Genomic DNA, 19,599 nt, shown 5'->3' with positions numbered 1-19,599 from the left:
CATTTTAAAATTTTTCAATTTTTCGATTTTCTAAATTTTGGTTGTTTCAATTTTTAGATTTTGTAGTTTTTTTTAATTTCTCCATTCGTCAGTTTTTCATTTCTTCAATTCTTCGATTTGCAATTTTTCGTTTCGCATTCTAATTTTCTTTATTTTCTCAATTTTCAGTTTTTCAATGTTCCGATTTTATAATTTTTCTTTTTTCTCATGTGAAATTTTTGAATTTTTGAACTTTTCAAATTTTCTATATGAAATTTTTCGATTTTCAATTTTTCAGTTTTCCAATTTTCCAACTTCTGATTTTTTCAAATTTTAGATTTTGCGATTTTTCGACTTTTAATTGTTCAGTTTTTCAAATTTTATATTTGCAATTTCTTGTTTTGTTTTTTTTACCTTATTTTACAATTTTTTGGGTTTCCAATGTTCCGACTTTATAATTGTTTGTTTTTTCAATGTCTCATTTTTTTTTCTTTCTTCAATTTTACGATATGTAGATAACTTTTCGAGTTTTGATTTTAAAATTTTTCAGTTGTTCGATTTTCCAAAGTATGGATGTTTCAATTTTTAGATCTAGAATTTTTCAATTTGAAATTTCACGAATTTTCAATTTTTAATAAGTATTTTAATTTCTCGATTTTTCAGTTTTTCGTTTCTTCAATTTTTCGAATTGCAATTTTTCGTTTCGGTTTCTAGTTTTCTTTATTTTCTCAATTTTCGGTTTTTCAATGTTCAGATTTTATAATTTCTCTTTTTTTTCATCTGAAATTTTTCAATTTTTGAACTTTTCAAATTTTCAATTTGAAATTTTTCGGTTTTCAATTTTTCAGTTTTCCAATTTTCCATTTTATTCAAATTTTAGATTTTGCAATTTTTTGACTTTTAATTTTTCAGTTTTTCAAATTCTATATTTGCAATTTCTCGTTTTGTTCTTTTTGCCTTATTTTACAATTGTTTAGTTTTCGATGTTCGGACTTTATAATTGTTTGTTTTATCAATGTTTAATTTTTTTTTCTTCAGTTTTAAGATATGTACAGTTGCGATCCACCAAAAGTGCACGATAATTTTCTCTATTGTAAATGCATCTTCAAATCATGGGCGCTCGAATAACAAAATTTGTCAAATTTGACATTTTATTTATCCAGTTACAATTTTTCGTTCTGGTTTTTTATTTTCTTTATTTTACCAATTTTCGGTTTTTCAATATTCTGATATTACAATTTTTTTTCCACGTGAAATTTTTCAATTTTTCGATTTGAAATTTTTCGCTTTTTCAACTTTTAGATTTTCCAATTTTTCGTTTCTTCAATTTTTATTTTGCATTTTTTTTAGTTTTCATTTTAATAATTGTAATATAAAAAAGAATTCATTTTTGCAGTTTTACCATTTTAAAATTTATCCATTTTACAATTTTCGTATTTTAAAACTTTTTCATTTATTCAATTTTTCAATTTTTCGATTTTCAATTTTCGAATTTCTGGATATTTAGTTTTTCAATTATTTGATATTTCGATATTATTACAGTTTATCGACTTTTACAATTTTTAACGTTCTATAATTTTTCGATCTTACAGTTTTTGGGTTTTCCAATTTTTCGATGGATTAATATTTTTCGATTTTTAAGTTTCTCGAATTTTATTTTTTCAATATTTTAGTTTTTCGATTTGCAATTTCTTGTTTTTTCAGTTTTTCGAATTTTCAATATCTCCGAATTTTTAGTTTTTCGATTTTCCAACTTTCCGAATCAAGAAAACGAAAAAACGAAAAAGTACAAAAAGAAAAGTTTGAAAAATGTAAATGTTGTAAATAAAGAACTTGAAAAATTGAAGAAACGAAAAATTGAAAAATTGAATGATTATAACCGAGGTACTTAAAAATCGTAAAGGGTCAAAACTGAAAACACGAAATATTGTAAAATTGAAATATTAATAATTAAAGAAATTGGGAAATAGGAAAATCGGATAATTGCAAAATTTAAAAATTACAAAATTGAAAAATTCAAAACTGAAGGATTGAAGATTTGAAAAATTGAATAAAGAAAAATTATAAAATCGAAAGAAACATTGAAAACATAAAGGAAATGAAAAATGAAAAATTCTGATATAAAATCAAGAAAATGATACCTATTTAAAAAATCGTAAAAATGAAAAATAAAAATCGTGAACTTAAAAAATGGGGAAATGGAAAATTAAAATTTGAGAAACTGAAAAATCAAAAAATGAAAAACTGTAATATAAAAAATTGAGAAACTAAACATTGAAAAATGAAAAAATGTAATATTGAAAAATTGCAAAATTGAAAAATTCCAAGTCGAAAAATTTAAAATTTGGATGTGGAGAAAATGAAAAATTGACAACTTTAAAGTTGCAAAAAGGAAAAATTGTAAAATCTATACAATGAAACATGGAAAAATTGAAAAAATAAAGAAAACGAAAAAACGAAAAATTGTGATATCAAAAAATTTGTCAAAGGTAACTAAAACCAGATTTTTCGAATTTTATTTCTTTATGTTAATCCTTATAACTTAAAATAAATATATGTATTGTGGAAAATGGAGTGAGTCGTTTTTGATTTTATTCAGAACAATAAATTATCTCGTTTATTAATTTTTTTGAGTAAGTAATTCTAAAATCTATGAGTAACCACAATTATAATGTCGTAATATATATTTTGCATTGTTCGGCAAAATTTTAAGATGACGTCATTAATTTTTTAGAAGGGAGTAAACGAATAAATTCTGGTTAACAATATAGCATGATTGCGATATCCTTAAAACGTTTGCAAAATTTTGGAACATTTGGTTTTGCACTTTCAAAGTTAAATTGCAAATTCTTGTTATACAATGTTGACTTTTTTAAACCACATGTGAAGAATTGAATATATATTTTTTTAAAACTGAAATAATATTTACCAAAATAAATTTTGAAGATGATGTCATCCTATTGTTGCTGGGGATAAAATTTGACAACAATTGGTCCATTAGTTTCCGAGATTATCTGTCTAATAAAATTCGGGCAGACAGACAGACAGACAGACGGACGGACAGACAGACGGAAACGGGAAAGCTATTTTTTCATATTCTAGGGCTCATGAAATGTCGAGGAAACATAGTTTAGTCAGGAAGTAAAAAAAAAAAACAAGAATTGTGTATTATTCTAAATTTAGCTTCACTTTTATTTATTTAGATAAAATGCTCAAATTCGGGACTACTTTTTCATTTATTACCTTTTTTAAATTTCGAAGACAATTTTCACTCTAAAACACATTACTCATTATTTAACTCCAGAAACGGAACTAACCCTTTGAAAAGAAAATGGAAAACGGGAATAAATCGTAGGCCCTCCATCCAGCCCATGCTAATGTCGAGAATCGCTTTTCAAGGTAACTGAACTGTGTCGCCCATTCTCACTCAACAATGTGTCCCCACAAAGGGCCCATATTTTTTCTTATTGTCCTCATGTGCGGTCCTAACGCGATTTCGGCCTGCTCTAAGTTGACCACCTGGACAAAGCCGCCTTAATCACGGACGAATTTGCTCATCCACATTGAAATCAATCGAGCATCAAAATTTTGGAGCATTTTTAGCAAAGGAGGGCGGCGTTTTCGTTCAAAGCTCGCTATGCATGCAGATTTGACAAATCTGAGGATTTACCGTGCAATGGTCTGTTTCCTAGCAACGTGAGTCGATTGTTCTGGTGCAGGTGTCCAATCAATAGCACCTGGAGCACGGCTTGAAACGCCGTTTTGGGGAATACCGACGTTTCGGCCCAGACAACTTGTCGCCAATCGTTGAGCTGCTTGAATTTTTATTTGGCATGGTGGGAACTTTTGGTTTAGTGTCGCTAGATTCTCGGAAGGGCAAACAAACGCTTATTGACTTACAAAGAGAGAATAGTGTTAGTTTACTGCACGTTAAAATGGTTATTGGCTTTACTAGAAAATAATGAGACAGTAACGTATGGTTTAAAGAAAATTAGACAAGCTTTATTTTGCAAAGCTGTGATCTACCACGTATTTCGTTACGTCTTTTGCTTTGCATAATGTTTTCGTATTGTTTAATGGTGTTCTTGATTTCCAACACGCTGTCGTCACATTTTGGTTATAACTTTAAAAATTTTTATAATATAGTTAAGATTTTTGTGTGTCGTATCAAGCGACTATTTTTAAATGTAAAATCGTGCATCTGCATAACTTCCAAAGATTTAACGATAACATTCCAAGTGTAATATATTAATTTTATTAACTTAGCCAGTCAGTGTTACATCGCGAAGGATAGCGAAGGGAAGTACTATGCTAATTAAAATCTATTATTTACCGATTTCCTTCTTAAAATTAGTGACGTAACCTCACTATCTAACAGTGAATTTAAACAGTAAGTAAATATGCAACACAGTGTTCTTTTCCCATGGTTTAACACTTTACGTACATATTTAACGCTACGTACATCTACTATTTAAAGAAAAAATAGGCTTAAGCATCACTATTCGAGAGTTTTGAAAACGACTATTTTGTTGTTTTGAGCTTGGATCAATAAAAATTTCTGTAGTTCACACGTGAAAAACGTTAAAACAATAAAAACGGTAATGATAGATTGCAAATGACATTAATGACAAATGACAATTGTCAGAATGAAGAATAATTTCAGCGAAGCGGGATTTTTTGAAATCTATAGCCCCTAGAATCATTTATAAAAACCCTGTATAATAAAGCCGCGTTTCTCAATATCTCATTAATTATTATTATTACTACAAAAAAAATATAGAACAAATTTGTACGGATCTTTATAAATTGCAACAAAAAAAAAATCACCACAGCATTGCATACATTTGCTGTAATATTTTATGAGCACACAAGCAAAGATATTCATAACATTTTGTAATTTTTTGTACTGCTATTTGTCTTTTCCAGAACACTCTATGCATTTTATCACTACATCTTACTTTATTTTTTATTGACTCAAAATTTTGGTATCTTCTAAAAAAAATGGAATGAAGTATCAAGTAGTTGCCAAAAACACTAAACAAAAAAAAATACAGAGTGTATGGAAGAACTGAGACATGACAGTTTTTTTTAATACATTGTGTATTAAGGGTAAATTTTATTACCAGCTACAATAAGCGCATCATTTTGGTTATAAAATATTGCAACACATTTTTTTTGTACACCTCTGCGTCAAAAAATTTCAAACCGAAATTTCATAAAATAACATTGTTTACAAAAATTAAAAATAAAGGAAGAATTTAAGAAAGGAAGTTTTTTGTTTTGTTTCAAGAATAGAACACTCAAAATATTAAGAGCCATAAAACTTCCAACGTCCACGTTTTTTCCATTTCTAATAATTAATGAAATATTGAGAGGTGCGTTCATTGTCTCACTCTGTATAATATTAAGACACAATAAAAATAAAAAAATACGTTTATTTAAAGTTTCAATAAAAAACACATGCAATAGCAACTTATCATGCTACCTCAATTATTGGTTGGCTGTCTATCACGCAGTAACAGAACAATTCACGAAATTTCAAAACTAACTTGATGTTTTCTATAATCCCTTAAAATAATATAAAAACACACGTGGTAATACACTCAAATTTTGGAGTCACAACTCTCCAAATTCAAGTTGACGGTAAACACGACAACATGGAAAGGTTTTTGGTATGGATCTTTAATCTCGGTTATCCTCAGGTGGTGACTTTCAATATTTCTGTTTTCACACAAAGTTTATATAGGGAAAAAAATCGGAACTAAAATATTTTTTTTAAATTAATGTTAAATTTTCAAGATAGTTCATAGTTTGACGTATGTATTTAATGTTATTACATGTAAAAAATGTTTCGAAAGTTATTCCGACAGACCTTCCATCGCCCTTGAAGTGCAGTATAACAAATTCTGCTTTTTCGAAAATTTATAAGATTTGTACAATCTGTCTGTCTAGATTTTGCAACTTTTATTTTTTTTTTAAACCCTTATAATTTTAAATGAAGATATGCATGTAATGCTAAAGTAAAGGTAAAGGTAGCATGCTACGCTTTTGTTTCAAAAAGTTTTTTCATTACAAAATTTTGTTTCAACTTGGACAGATTCATACGAATAATAACAGTAGCGTATTTCTAAACTTTCGAGAAAATGGAGTGAGTCGTTTTTGATCTAATCAATAAAATAAATTCCTTCATTTATTAATTTTTTTGAGCCACCCTGTGTAAGTAATTAATTAATTATAAAAACTATAAGTGCACGGATAGACCATAAGCATAGAGATCACGTCATCCATTTTTGGGGGGATAAACGAATAAATTTTGATTAACGATTTACCATGATTTGCAGTTTTACTGGTTTTACAGTTCCAAAGTTAAATTGCAAAATGCTATTCAATTTTGTTTTTTTTTTCTTTAACACCTTGGATGTCAGGGACGAAAACTTAACACGAATTTATACACCCAAGTGCAGAGTACGGGTGGCTTCGAAAAAAATGTCAGAAACGCCTCTGTCAAATTTTATTAATTTTTCGTAGTTTGAAACGGTATTTTAGAATTTAGGTTAAAGAACTGCCACTTATGTGTCCGAAATGTCAGTTATGCCAGTGATGCAAATAACAGATACTGTTGTCAAATAGACAAGACAAATTAAATTTTCAATACACATTAGGTCAAATTTCATTTCCCGTTTTGAAGCCAACCATATCTTATTTTACAAAATTAAAAAAAAATACTGTTGTAAATTTTGGAGATGAGGTTATCCCATTGGTGGTGGGGATGATTAGCCAAGTTTTGGTTAGCGTTTTACCATCTAAATGATATTCGAAACATACGTACAAAATTTGACAACAATCGGTCCAGTAGTTTCGGAGATAATGTATCTGCTAAAAATCGACACAGACGACAAACAGAAAGACAGACAACAGACAGACGGAAACGCGGGACCTTTTTTTTCGTACTCTAATGCTCATCAAACATCCAGAAGACATAAAACTGGCCATTCATCCGATGAACCCTATTAGAATACTTAGGTCACGCTTGAGAAGTAAAAATGAGAATATACAAATATATTATTTCTATTTCGAAATAGTAAAAAACTTTCAATAAACAATATAGTAAATAAAATAGTAATTAGTTCTTTTCGAGTTTCAAACTGTTATTACACCAATAATCCTTATGGCTCTGTTTTCCCGATTTTATCGTAGCAATAGGCCTAAATTTAACTGGTAGCTAAACCATTAGAACATCTCCAAATTTATTGACCACAGGTCAATGTCTATAGCATTCTAAGTGCACTTTGTTCTATTTTAAACTGAGCCTTTATGACGATTAATTGAATTAACAATAAATTTTTAATTTTTAATTGATAAAATTTTTTAAAATTGGTTAGGGTTAACGCTGCACACACTATAATCAAAATATACATATACAGTCGAGGTCAGAAAATCTTGGACGTCGTTTTTCTGTAATTTTGAAAATGTTTATGTAGTCTATGCTTTGCCGACACTTTGACGTTTGAAGTTTAAAATATTTGTCACGTGGCATCTAGCATCACTATGTTTCGGTCGTCTCAAAAAAGTTGAATCTTGATGTCTTCAAAAAAAGATGTACGAATCCCTTATTTTAATGACGATCTTAAAAACCGTGCTTCTAAATTACTTTAAATTGTAGAAATATAGTTATTAGAATTATTGAATTGATAATAATAATATAACTAATAAGTATTTATACGTCACCACAAAAACTGCCGCAGTACGCAATTAAAAAAAAAGTGGTAAATAATCACTGGATTAATTTAAATCTTATGGATAAGAAAAATTGCTCAAAATTTTGGTGTAGCATTTCTACATTGTCCCACATCCGGCAAAACCACAATTCAAAAATTTTATACCAGATTTATATTTTATATATAATTTGATGAACGTAATACGACCTGTTATACCCGGGGCATAATGAGCGGGCATGAAGAATTATTATGTCGTCTCATTATGCCCTATTTTGCTAAACCGATTTTAAAAAACTAAATATTCTTTATTTACGAGTAATTCCATTCTAGAAATCGCAGGACTGGTTCGCTACACAAAACTGGAGATTTTATTGCCACATAACCTTTTGAGTTTTTTTAAAGATGTCAAATGACGATAATTAAAAATGTCTGAGTGGTCGTTTACTATTAAAGTTGCCTTGACCATCGAGTATTTTGACCATAAGGAACTGGATGAATACTTTTCTGACTGAAAATGAAGAACACAATTAAACAATTATTTTATAAATTAAATAACTTAGCAGTTCTTGGAAGTAAGCCATTATAACTGTGTCGCTGACTAGATTTACTGAATTTTCCATCTTCCAAATTTTTGTATTCTATTTTTATATGATCTTGTCCAGGTAACAATTTTTCATTGCTTTTTTGCGCTTTCTTAATAATGTGTCCTAGAATTTCACAATTTTCCTCCTTTATTTTCGCAGTCGAAAATATACGTGTTGAATCCACTTGAATAGACGCCATGTTTGCAATAAATAAATAGTCATAGAGTCTCCCTGATAACAGAATCAACGTCACATAAATTTTTATTTACGAATTAATTAATAATAAATTAATGTTCTTTTTAGATTTTCTAGTGAAAAATAAAAGTTTGTATGCACCACTGGCTTAATTTCGTTATGCCCTTGGTACATAAACAACGAATTAATGATTAAATTAAAATTATGCTGCCAAAAATGACAAGTCAATGTGATAAGTCAAAACCTTCTACGATGTAGAACATTTTAACCAACATAAAGTTTACTTTTTAAAGCACAAATTAACAATTTACTGCAAAAAGTGGTAGTGGAAATTAAAGTAGGACCAACCTTAAGGCTATTTCCACAAAAAGGCAAAAATGATCTCTGGATTTTCACCCTAATAAAAGTTAACATGGGGTTTAAAATTTAACACGGGAATCCCTATGGCCACAGATTCACTATATACTTTGAACACAATGGTAATAAAGAATGCGTCATTTTGTTTGAAGCTTTTGGTTTCAAAAGCTTTAAAACAGATACTGTTGAAGGCGATCACTTGAAACAATTCGTCAAATTAAAATTAACTTTAGACTGTCGAAAATTTATCACACATCAAAAATGCAATAAAGACGACATTGATGAAATACCAAAAGCAATGTCCTGCACGTTCCTTGTCGCAAAGGGTCGCAATAAAAATGAATAATAAAACAGCAGTAATCTGCAAGCACCCCTCACAACCACACACAGCACTCCAGTGGGGTGCATCGCTACCATTAGCATTAGCATGGCACCAATGCGGATTTAATAATTACCTTATAATGCGCATTGTGATGATAATTGTAACAATAACGTAATGATAATGTTAAATATGCGACACGCTTCGTCGATGGTGCCGAAGCAACAAAAGTCAGCCCGACCACGCACTAAAGCTAGAAAGAAACAGTTGCTGCCTTTGTCGGATGAAATATCGATAGTGTTAAATGATGCGATCTAATGGACGCGTGTAAGTAATATGTTTTGCTAATTTAATCGTTGTAGGAGAGGGATGCAGATATTATTTCGGAACAGAGGAGTAGAAATTTTTGTTGTTCTACTGGCAGCCGCTGACAATCCGTGTAATTTATTATAGGTTTTTAACGCAGAAGAACAGGGTCGGTCTGGCCCCCAAGGGGGCGATCGCCGGTTTGGTTCTACACGCAAAAATTGTTATTTTGATTACCAGTACTTCTTATGATGGACAACTTAAGGAAAATAGTCAAGAAGTTACATTTAATTTTTCTCCACCCTTTTTTTTTGTTGCTATATAAAGTCTCCAAATTATTAAACTTTTTATTGGTATGAAAGGTTGAAAATATTTGAGGTGAGTTTTTGTAAACCATCACAATGGATTTGTTGGTAACAGATTTTCGGTACGACGGTTGATTAAGCATATCAGAGTTTTACTTAAAAAATAAAAGACTACTTTTGTCTGTTCTTCTCTAAAAGCAGTAAAAAAACAAACGGTTTTCAACTGGAGACTCTACTACTCAGTCTCCATATTTTTAATATTGAGATCATGGTCAAAGTAAACTATAAATGATGTTTTAAGTAAAAACTAGACAAACAAAATATAAAGTTAATTTATAAAATTATTTAAAATGATAAGGCAGTAGAAATAGATAGAAAGCGTGTCCTTAAATTTAGTCAGAACTTATCTTTAAATTAACTATTTGTTTATTAACTTAAGCATAAACGTTTGATAGGTTTTCAACCCACACAGAATGATTATGGATTTACAGATTAATTAAAACATTATTATTTGCTATTCTTCAAGATTTTGTGGAGGTGTTGAGAGGTTTGAACTTTGCAATGCACATCTTAATTTTTTGCTATTTTTTATTGATGTAACACTAAGTTAATATTTTATAACATTTACTATCACCTTTAAATATACAGTTTGACTTTTAACTTTAAAAAATTCAAATCGGGTGTTACACTTTTAGTTGCATTTGTAGCAAATTCACTAGTATTTTTTTAAGATCTGGCAAAAGAATACAAGAAAAAGTTCGTATCTGTTAAATTCTAGAAGTTTCAGATAAATGTTACTGTTTAAAAAATCCAATCTGATTGATGAAATGCAATTGTTTTAACCATGCTATACATATTATTATCATACTCGTGGGGTACACTGGGTTCACGGCACGTTATGAGCTACTTAACTTCATATTCATGTGGTAATAATGCTTTTATACCAGTTATAAAGTAAATTACTACTATTCGTTAAGGTTTCAGTAAACTTTTGAGGGTAATTCTTAAAAATAAAATTTGATATCACACCGAAAATGTTTTCGTAAAGATTAGATAAATGAATTGAATGTTAAAGATTTCAAAATTGTTTCCAGGTCCAGAGGTTAGATCAGATTCTCGACCGACTTCCGTCATCTGCTGAAATTTTACAAACCATTGCCGAAGCCACAGCATAAAAACTTTGCAGTAAAGTATGCATCTGGAGAACAGTCCAACCATGCCACCACTCGAATGGGATATTTTAGGGTAACATTTCTGTACTCGTTGTCTTTCACTACTGAAAATTCAAAATTTATCTTATGTATCTTATGTATCTGCATCCTACTTGAATTTATTTAAATATTAAAATTTTTTGGAAGCTGTACTAACATACATAAATTATGTTAGGTATATACCGGGTGTCTGGAAAATGGCAGACTAACTCTCTGCTACGCTCTTAACAATCAACTGGTGAGTCTGGAAAAAATAGTAAAAAAATTCTTTTCACTTGCTGGTGGAGTTATGATGACAAAATAGGTTCTTTTGCTAAGTTTAACAACTAAGCAACACATTCATTATCACAATCAGCAAAAATCGAGTAAGCAGTTAAAAATGTTTGACGTATGAAAAATTGTTTTCACAACCCTGCATTAATTTTAGGTCCCCTGGTGTTTTATTTTGGATAAATTTAAACGAACCTGATGTTTTGTTGCTGGATAAAGTTGAAAAAATTTGTTGAGGTTTTAGTGTTTTATTTTTTATGAATTTGAAAAAGTTTTGAGGCCGCAGTGTTTTTTTTTAATTCGAGACACTCTTGTTTACCCATCGTGTATTATTTTGGAAGCTCATCGAGATTTTTTTTTGTAAAATATTTAAAACAATTTTGGGGGACTTTGGTGTTCTGTTTCTGGAAAATTCTAACCTGAAATGTTTTTGAGTTAATTTTGAGACCCCTTTTTTTGTTTGAAAAATTTAAAACAATCTTGAGGTCCTATATAGGTATTCCTATTTGGAAAGAATCTGAAAGTGCTTTGGAGCTTCTCTATTTTTAGACGCTATCTCATTCGCCAAAATCAATCTTATCGTAGCAGGTCCTAGCCCCGCCCACCCACCCTCTCTTTTCCTAGAGGCTATGTCAGTGCCAAAATCATTTTATCTTAGCAAGTAGTGATGACTTTTACAAAAAATGATCAAAATTTGGAAACATTACAAGCTTACTTATATGCACAAGGTAAGAATTTTGAACATCTTCTCTAGTGTTTAGTTGGTTATGCTTCAATGAATTTTTCTTTTGTTGGTTTTGTTTTTGTTTATAATTTATAAATATCTTATTAATTGTTTTTTTGGTTTAATTATTATTAATGGAAAATAACAGCTTGTTTTATTAATAACAATGCACAACGATTAATGACTTGTTGTGGTTATTGTCCTTAAAAAATAAAAGGGAAAAATATATTAAGCACACGGAAAAAATCATAGATTCGGCATGGCAAACGGAAAAGATTCTGGACGTTTGTGAAACAAATCAAGTCATTATTCCATTTCAGATAATGGTGATAGTGAAGATGATGATAATAGTGTTGATGATTAAGAGTTGTGTTAAAAATTAGCATCTAATTAAAGAACAAAAATTATAATTGTTCAATTAATTTTAAATTTCTGTAATTTGCGTTGATACCATAGCAAATTATCTGTAATATACAAGAAATCACATACTTTTGGTATTTAAAAAAACGTCACAGCGTTTTGAACAGAGATATTTCCACAAATTTACCTATATACTAGAAGGAATATCAGCAGTTTAACACAGTTATTAGTAGGTTTGACAGTATACTTCAGTTAAACACAGTATTATTTTGGTAGGTTTGGCGCCGTTGTTACCTTTTTGAAAAAGCAATCGTCAAATCACAAACCCAAAAAATCTAAAATATTATCTGGCAAGGAAGTTCTTATGTAAAGTTTCTGCAGGTATCAACTTACAATTATTAATGAGGAAAACGATTTTTTACCCATTTTTGATAGTTGGAAGATTAAAAAAAATTAAATTAATTTTAATAAAAAGATGTCGGTATTGGAAACAATTTTTATTTAGTCCATGTTAAAGTCTGAATGGGCTGGAAAACTTATAAGCCCGTCACTGTCGAAGGAAGCAATATAATATGGTGTCAATGTAAGGTCTCGTAAGTTATTGTATGTAAATACGTGATTATTACATAAATGAAAAAAGTCAAACGACTTTCCTTGCGAGCCCACGCGAATAATTTGTAAAACGTCTCGTTGCACGAGAGTGCATGAAATTTGATGGATGTCTACGTCTCCATTTTTTATTTGTGTTCAATTGAGTGGTTTTGAATGATAATGGCCCATTACCTGCACACACCTCCACATTGAGATTTCCCGAAAAACACGGTTTGGTTGCTTATTTCGTACTTCCTTCTCAACAAAAACACTGAATGGGTCCAACACTACTGAACAAAGGGACAAAACCTTTCGGCATTCGCAACGCGTGTATATTTTAGCAAGGCTTTTGTTGAAAATATTGAATAGAATAAAACTGTACAGCAGATTCAATACGTTGAATAGCTGATATAATACATTGTCATATGGTCTTTTCGTAGTGACAATACATTTGTGTGTGGCATTAGAGAATAGGGTATTACTCGGACAAAGCGCTGCCACCTTCCGATTTATGGGACCTTGTGACTACCTGGAATTAAGTCCAAATTCCGGTGCAGCGCCAGAGCTGGAATACTCGGAATTGGAATTCTTCACGTTGATTCGTCTTTTTTAATTTGCATTTCTCAAATTAAAATGTTTCCAACGACTAAGTCTGACGGCCAGATGTTTATGGGAGTAATGTGCGAAATGCACAGCTGATGGGCACTTTATTGCTAATATAAAATCTTATTGTCGCTGTAAATGGAAACTCGGGTTATAAAATTTTGAAATAAGCTGCAGATGAGAATAAAATATGCTGCACGTTTTCAATAACTTTCTTAGTATGGTGCTTTTACGTTTGCAATAGGTAGTGCTTCCTGTGTTTGCTGCTTGGGTTTAGCATACTGTGATGGGAACGAACGAACGAACAAAGATGTACTCACTTTAATTAGCATGCAAGAGAACGTAATTTCAACTATTTCCAAATGGTCAATCTGAATAACAAACTGGAGGAGTAAAATTATTAAAGAATAATTTACGATCATTATAATAAAGTAAACATAGTGCAATTCTAAATGTGTTTAAGTCGATTGATCTTTCGCTGAAAATTTAGAAAAATATACGAAAGACTAACTGACTGAAAAAGCTCTTATCATTGCTGAAATTTCATCAATTTTAAACCATAATTTTTGTTTTTACTAAGACATATTCCACATACGTTAGATGCTGTAAATACTTTACCACACCTTCAAATTTTTACTAGTTTACCGTTTGAAATGTGGACTAATTTTTTTTTTACACTTTACCGAACGAAATTTGTTTCAATACGCATCATATTACACGCACCGTATAAAGCAATTTAAATATGCTTTATAAATAAGACCTTATCAATCTACAAATCCGCAACTAACAAAATTTGTGACAATCTTATTGTTTGCTTTTCTTATTATGGAGTGTATCATTTCAATTATCATACCATTTACAATTGATCAAAGTTAGATATGACACTGTGTATTCCAACATAATAAGGAATAAATTTGAATAGAAGTCTTCCTTGATGTCACTGTGTATTACTAGTTGCCTATATTTTGTTCAAATAAAAAAAGTGCTCGCAGTTTACCTGTACGTTTTATATTTTCCGGTACACCTTTTTATTTTATGAAGTTTTTTGATACGTTAATAAATAATAATTATTTATACAAGCTGTTATATACAAAAAAGACAACAAAACTTTTAAGTATGATATAATTAAACGAGCCTCCAGTATAAAATCAACACCCTCTCCAAATTTCAAATTTCTATCATTAGTGGTTTGGGCTAGGCGTTGATAGGTCAGTCAATCGGGACTTTGACTATTTCGTTTTCTATTCAACAGAAAAATCTCTAAAAACTCGATGTTTAAAGAACTGGACGGAAGTTTTGGTGTCATCAAACGTCGCTTTTAAACTTGAAGATAACAGTATAAAATCAACTATATTCTTCTGATTGCCTTCTACATCCAAGCAATCTATTCCGCAACAACGCATTTATTGCATGCTTGAATTTTCTGAGGAAACGAGATACATCGACAGTACAAATCACTTCACCTGATTAGTGTTGACACTTAGTTATACCTATATTCGGGATTAACATCTTGATTACTTTATTATAATAGAAAAAATAGTTGTAATTTTTGTTTCCAATCCGGTATTTAAACAAAAATTGTTCAATTAATTTTTTTCAGCAACTCTGTCGGCAGGTATATTTTAATTTCCATGAACATGGGGAAGTTATTTAGGTAGGTGTGAAAACCTAATCATGAAAATGCAGTTTAGTATATTTTTTTAATCTTATTAAAAATACAAAGCCAATAATCTTGTGTTGTAATAAAAATATAGTAAAATCAGGTAAATACGTATCTTCATCTCGACTCTAGATCTTGTCTTTGGTTTACAAAATAAAATGACACCAAGTTATTTTGATTTATTTAGTAATGTCTTAATTGAATTAACATTCTCGAAATGAATATCTTTTTTGTAAATACATACTAGGATGTATCATGAGCATTGTTTGTTTATTTTATGAATCAGAGAAAAAATTGTAAACTTTAGCGGAACACAGAAAAAACAAATATTTGTCTTTTAAAGTTAGTACCTATAAGAAGTCAAGTCGGATAAATAAAACACTGAAATCGGATTTATGACCACAATCATGTTAGTAACCGATTTTTTTTTATTTTTCATTTGATAAATAAAACTTGAATAGTTATATTTCCGCACTTTTGGTTAACATTTTTATTTAGTAGGTTTAGATCCTATTATTTTCATTTTTCCTTTCTTCGATCTGCTTTTAACAAAATAATTATTCACTCTTAGTTTAAGGAAACTAGGTATAAATTTGAAAAAAATATATAGATACGTAATTTAACTACGCAATATTCTAATTTTAACAATAAGGAACTCCAAAACAACATGGAAAAGAAAGTGAAAACATTGAAGCGAAAACTGCAATAATTACAAATGGAAAGCCAAGTAATGGCTGTACAATAAGAAATACAATTGGAGCAGACGGTGAAAATTCAATGATTAAAAATGCAATGGTGGTGTAAAAATTAATTTGTTTTCTTATAAATAAAGCAAAAAAAGTAAAAACTAAGCAAAAACAAGATACCTAACATTTCTCACCACAACAGTCTGCGATCAGTAAAAATATAAATTTAAGAATCCAAAAAAAAACATCTAGTAGTGTCAGAACTATTGCAGTTTTCCAAGAAGACAAACACTGACTTGACAGTTGGTGTATAATCGTAGATAATTAGTAAGATTTTCAAAAATGCAATAAAAATGTTGTATAGAACTTTAAAACTGAAGGATCTTCTTATGTCAATACTAGAAAAAAAAGACGAATCAAATGACAAAAAATAAGAAAAATATTCTTTGTAGAAGAAACAAGAAAAATATTTTCAAAATGCAGTCATGTACAGTTGTTTGTACCCCATAAAATTTCATGGTTCATGATACTTTCACTACAATGAATGGAATATGAATAACATTTCGTATGCATTAGCCAACTGCAAAAAACCCTAGTGAGATATTTTTCAGCCTTAGCAATGAGAAAAAAAAAGAAGCTAAAAAACCTACTACATATTTAACATCTGATTAGGTAAAGTGTTTCCAAAGATATTTCGAAACCGAGCTAAATACTTTTGTTGCCCGTCTCAGCGAGGTATAAATGCCCCTACCATGAATGTTTCAAAGTCCGGAGTCACTGAAACTTGTAGGGCTTATTTTGTAAACGTATTACAATTAGCTTAAAAACAGTATTTAAAAAATTATATTTATATGTACATTTAAAAACTGACCAAAATTAAAACAAAATAAACTATTCATTTTCTTCTTCGTCGCTATTGTCATCTAAATATATGTATAACAATTTCACTAACTTGTCGTTTCCTGTATTCTTCTTCTAGTGAAACGATTTTTTTAACGCAATTGAACCACTAATTTTGGCCAACTGTTTGTACTTGATTCCTAATTACGTCAATGGTATTCGCACTAAATTTTGGATTGTTGTTATTTCGAATTACCGTGATTTAATAATTCAAGAAACATCGTTAAAGGCCCACATTAGAGATGTAATCAACAGATTTGTTCGAACTGGCAGTATCAACAAAGAGAAATCTCGTGGAAGACTTCATCTGAGGAAACTGTTCATGATTTGAGACGACTTGGGCAGAATTGAACAATTGAACAACGGACCCAAAGTATTGATGAAAGGATGTCAAGTTACCTTAGATCATATAATAAATAGATACCACCATGCCGTGTTCTTTCCCTAGGACAGCCTGTGACGACATCCTCCTGCCACACATCTCTCTCGTGCATGGAGGGATTACAATGAAGCTATCCTTGCCTGATCACTATTTGAATTTTGCGCGCCTAAATTTTAGGAAGTATGTCTGAACTAACTTCGGAAGAAAGATGTTGACAGCTTGATTTTATAAATAATTCACAGTAGATAACGAAAGGAATAGTAAATTATTGGGCAGCAATTGTGATCCTTTATGACTACATCACTTAAAATAGGATCTTTGTTCTAAATTCTAAAATTGTGTTTTGTACAACAACTCGAAAGAGAGGTTAGAAGAAACATCTGTCAAAAGCGATTTGTTGCGCTGGTGCGGTACAAGGATGGAAGTGAAATAGACATATACAGATGAAATGCATATAACAAAGATGAAGATGTGGTGATCACACAAGGATAGCATTATCCTACTCTCCTTGACGTAGAAAACGACAACAGATAGCTTCATGTCTAGTCACAGCTGTCAGTTTGAGTATTGGTATCTATTTATTATATGATCTAAGCAAGTTACAGAACATTTTTGAAATTAAAAAGAGAGTGAACATGTGCCTTGAACAAAATGATGAACATTTTCAACATTTACTGTGATGTTTAACCGCAATAAATTTGTTTTTTTTTATCGTAATGAATTCGTTTTATTTTTTTAAAACATGAAGCGTTTAGGCAACCAGTTATACACATGTGTATGGCCCATGTGTGATCTTTGTCATGCGTCCTTGGGCACTTAGTACGGATCTTCGTGCAGTTAAATCTGAGAGGCGGCACGCTTACATGACCTACTGCGACCCTATAATCATTTATAGAAACCCTGTATACATATGTATATGGCTCTGAAAACCAAACCCCCAAAAAGCAGATTACTGGGGTACTTTTATGGGTATTAAGTTTAATATCAGGCAGTTGAAGGTTGACCAGACACTAATGACTCTCATAAAGTGATTAACTCTGTTTCGAAATATCTTTAGAAATACTTTATTAGTGAAACAGACAAACTATACATACTTACACCTCATTCTTTGTAGAGTAACTGTTTATAACGACAGGCACTAAAGACTACTTTTAATGTCAATTAGCATAAAAAATTTAGTTGTGCATATTTATACCTACTTATTTTTGGTAAAGTCGTGGAATGATCCCAAGTCAAACTTTTTCTCTTTCTATCTTATGCACTTCGTGTGAGACAAAAAATCACCAAATTTTGAGTAGATAGTAGAGTCTTATGTCAAATTTTGAAATTTGCCATTTGTCCCAGTCAAAAATGAAGCGATTCAACGACCAAGCAAAACAAATAATTTTAAATGTGTTAGACTATCTTAATAGAAACCAAGATGTTTTGGAATTTAAGAAAAAAAGGAAGACACAACTGGCCGCCGAAATGTTGAATATTTCTGTCTACACGCTACAAAAAAATCCAGGTTTAAGTGACTTTGAATACAAGAAAAATATGTCTTCTGGAATTAGTCCTTTAAGGACAAAAGTGAATCCTGTAGATTTAGTGTCAATCCGGGAGATTAACCAAATGGTTAAAAAAAATTGGTTTCAAATTTAAGAAAAATAGAAGAGATTATTTTTGATGGAACGGCCCAGGGCCGCCGCTAGGACTTTTGGCGTTCGAGTGCAAGTTTGAATTTGGCGCCCATCTTCAATATAGATGATAAGATGATTTTTTTAAAAATTGTGTTAAAATAAGTGGAAAATTAAGGACCAGTGTTTAAAACGTTAAAATTAAATTAAAATTTATTTTGTATCCAATGAACAAACAAATATCTTTATCGAACCGAAATCTATTTTGCTAATAAAAAACATAAATACGTATGTATTCATATAATATAACTGAATACAAAAAAAAAGACTGTTCAATTGCAACAATAGACAAGTTACTTACCTTGCCTTGACTCATAGTTGATTAAAGATAATTTTTTATTACTTTCAATTTTGAAAAGGATCGCTGGCCAGATGCAACCGAAACTGGTGGTGTAAGCAAAATTCTAATAAAATGCTATTGATGTATTGGAAAAGTTGGGATTAAATTGTTTTCACACAAATACGTAAAATTTGGTGCCGATCTTCTAACGGTTTAGCTGAAGAGTGCAGTTTTAAAGCTTTAATCTTATTAAATATGTCAATGTCGGTCTCACCAAGGAAATCAACTGTAAGTTTTGAAATCCCAAATACATTATCATATGTTTTAGTTCCTCAAATCTATTATTTAAAGAAGACAAAGTTTGGTCTAGAATTCGGTAAAAAAAAATATTTTAAAATTAATTTTTGAATCTACAAGAACTTCGTCATTTTGCTCGTAATCAAAATGTTTCGGTTTTCTTCTTGGACGCACGGTTTGGATTGACGGAAAAAAT

This window comes from Zophobas morio, unplaced genomic scaffold (genome assembly GCF_036711695.1).
Source record: "Zophobas morio isolate AGI-343-1 ecotype UQ-CSIRO unplaced genomic scaffold, CSIRO_AGI_Zmor_V1 ptg000005l, whole genome shotgun sequence".
Taxonomy (NCBI): Eukaryota; Metazoa; Arthropoda; class Insecta; order Coleoptera; family Tenebrionidae; genus Zophobas; species Zophobas morio.
This window is presented reverse-complemented; position numbering follows the sequence as displayed.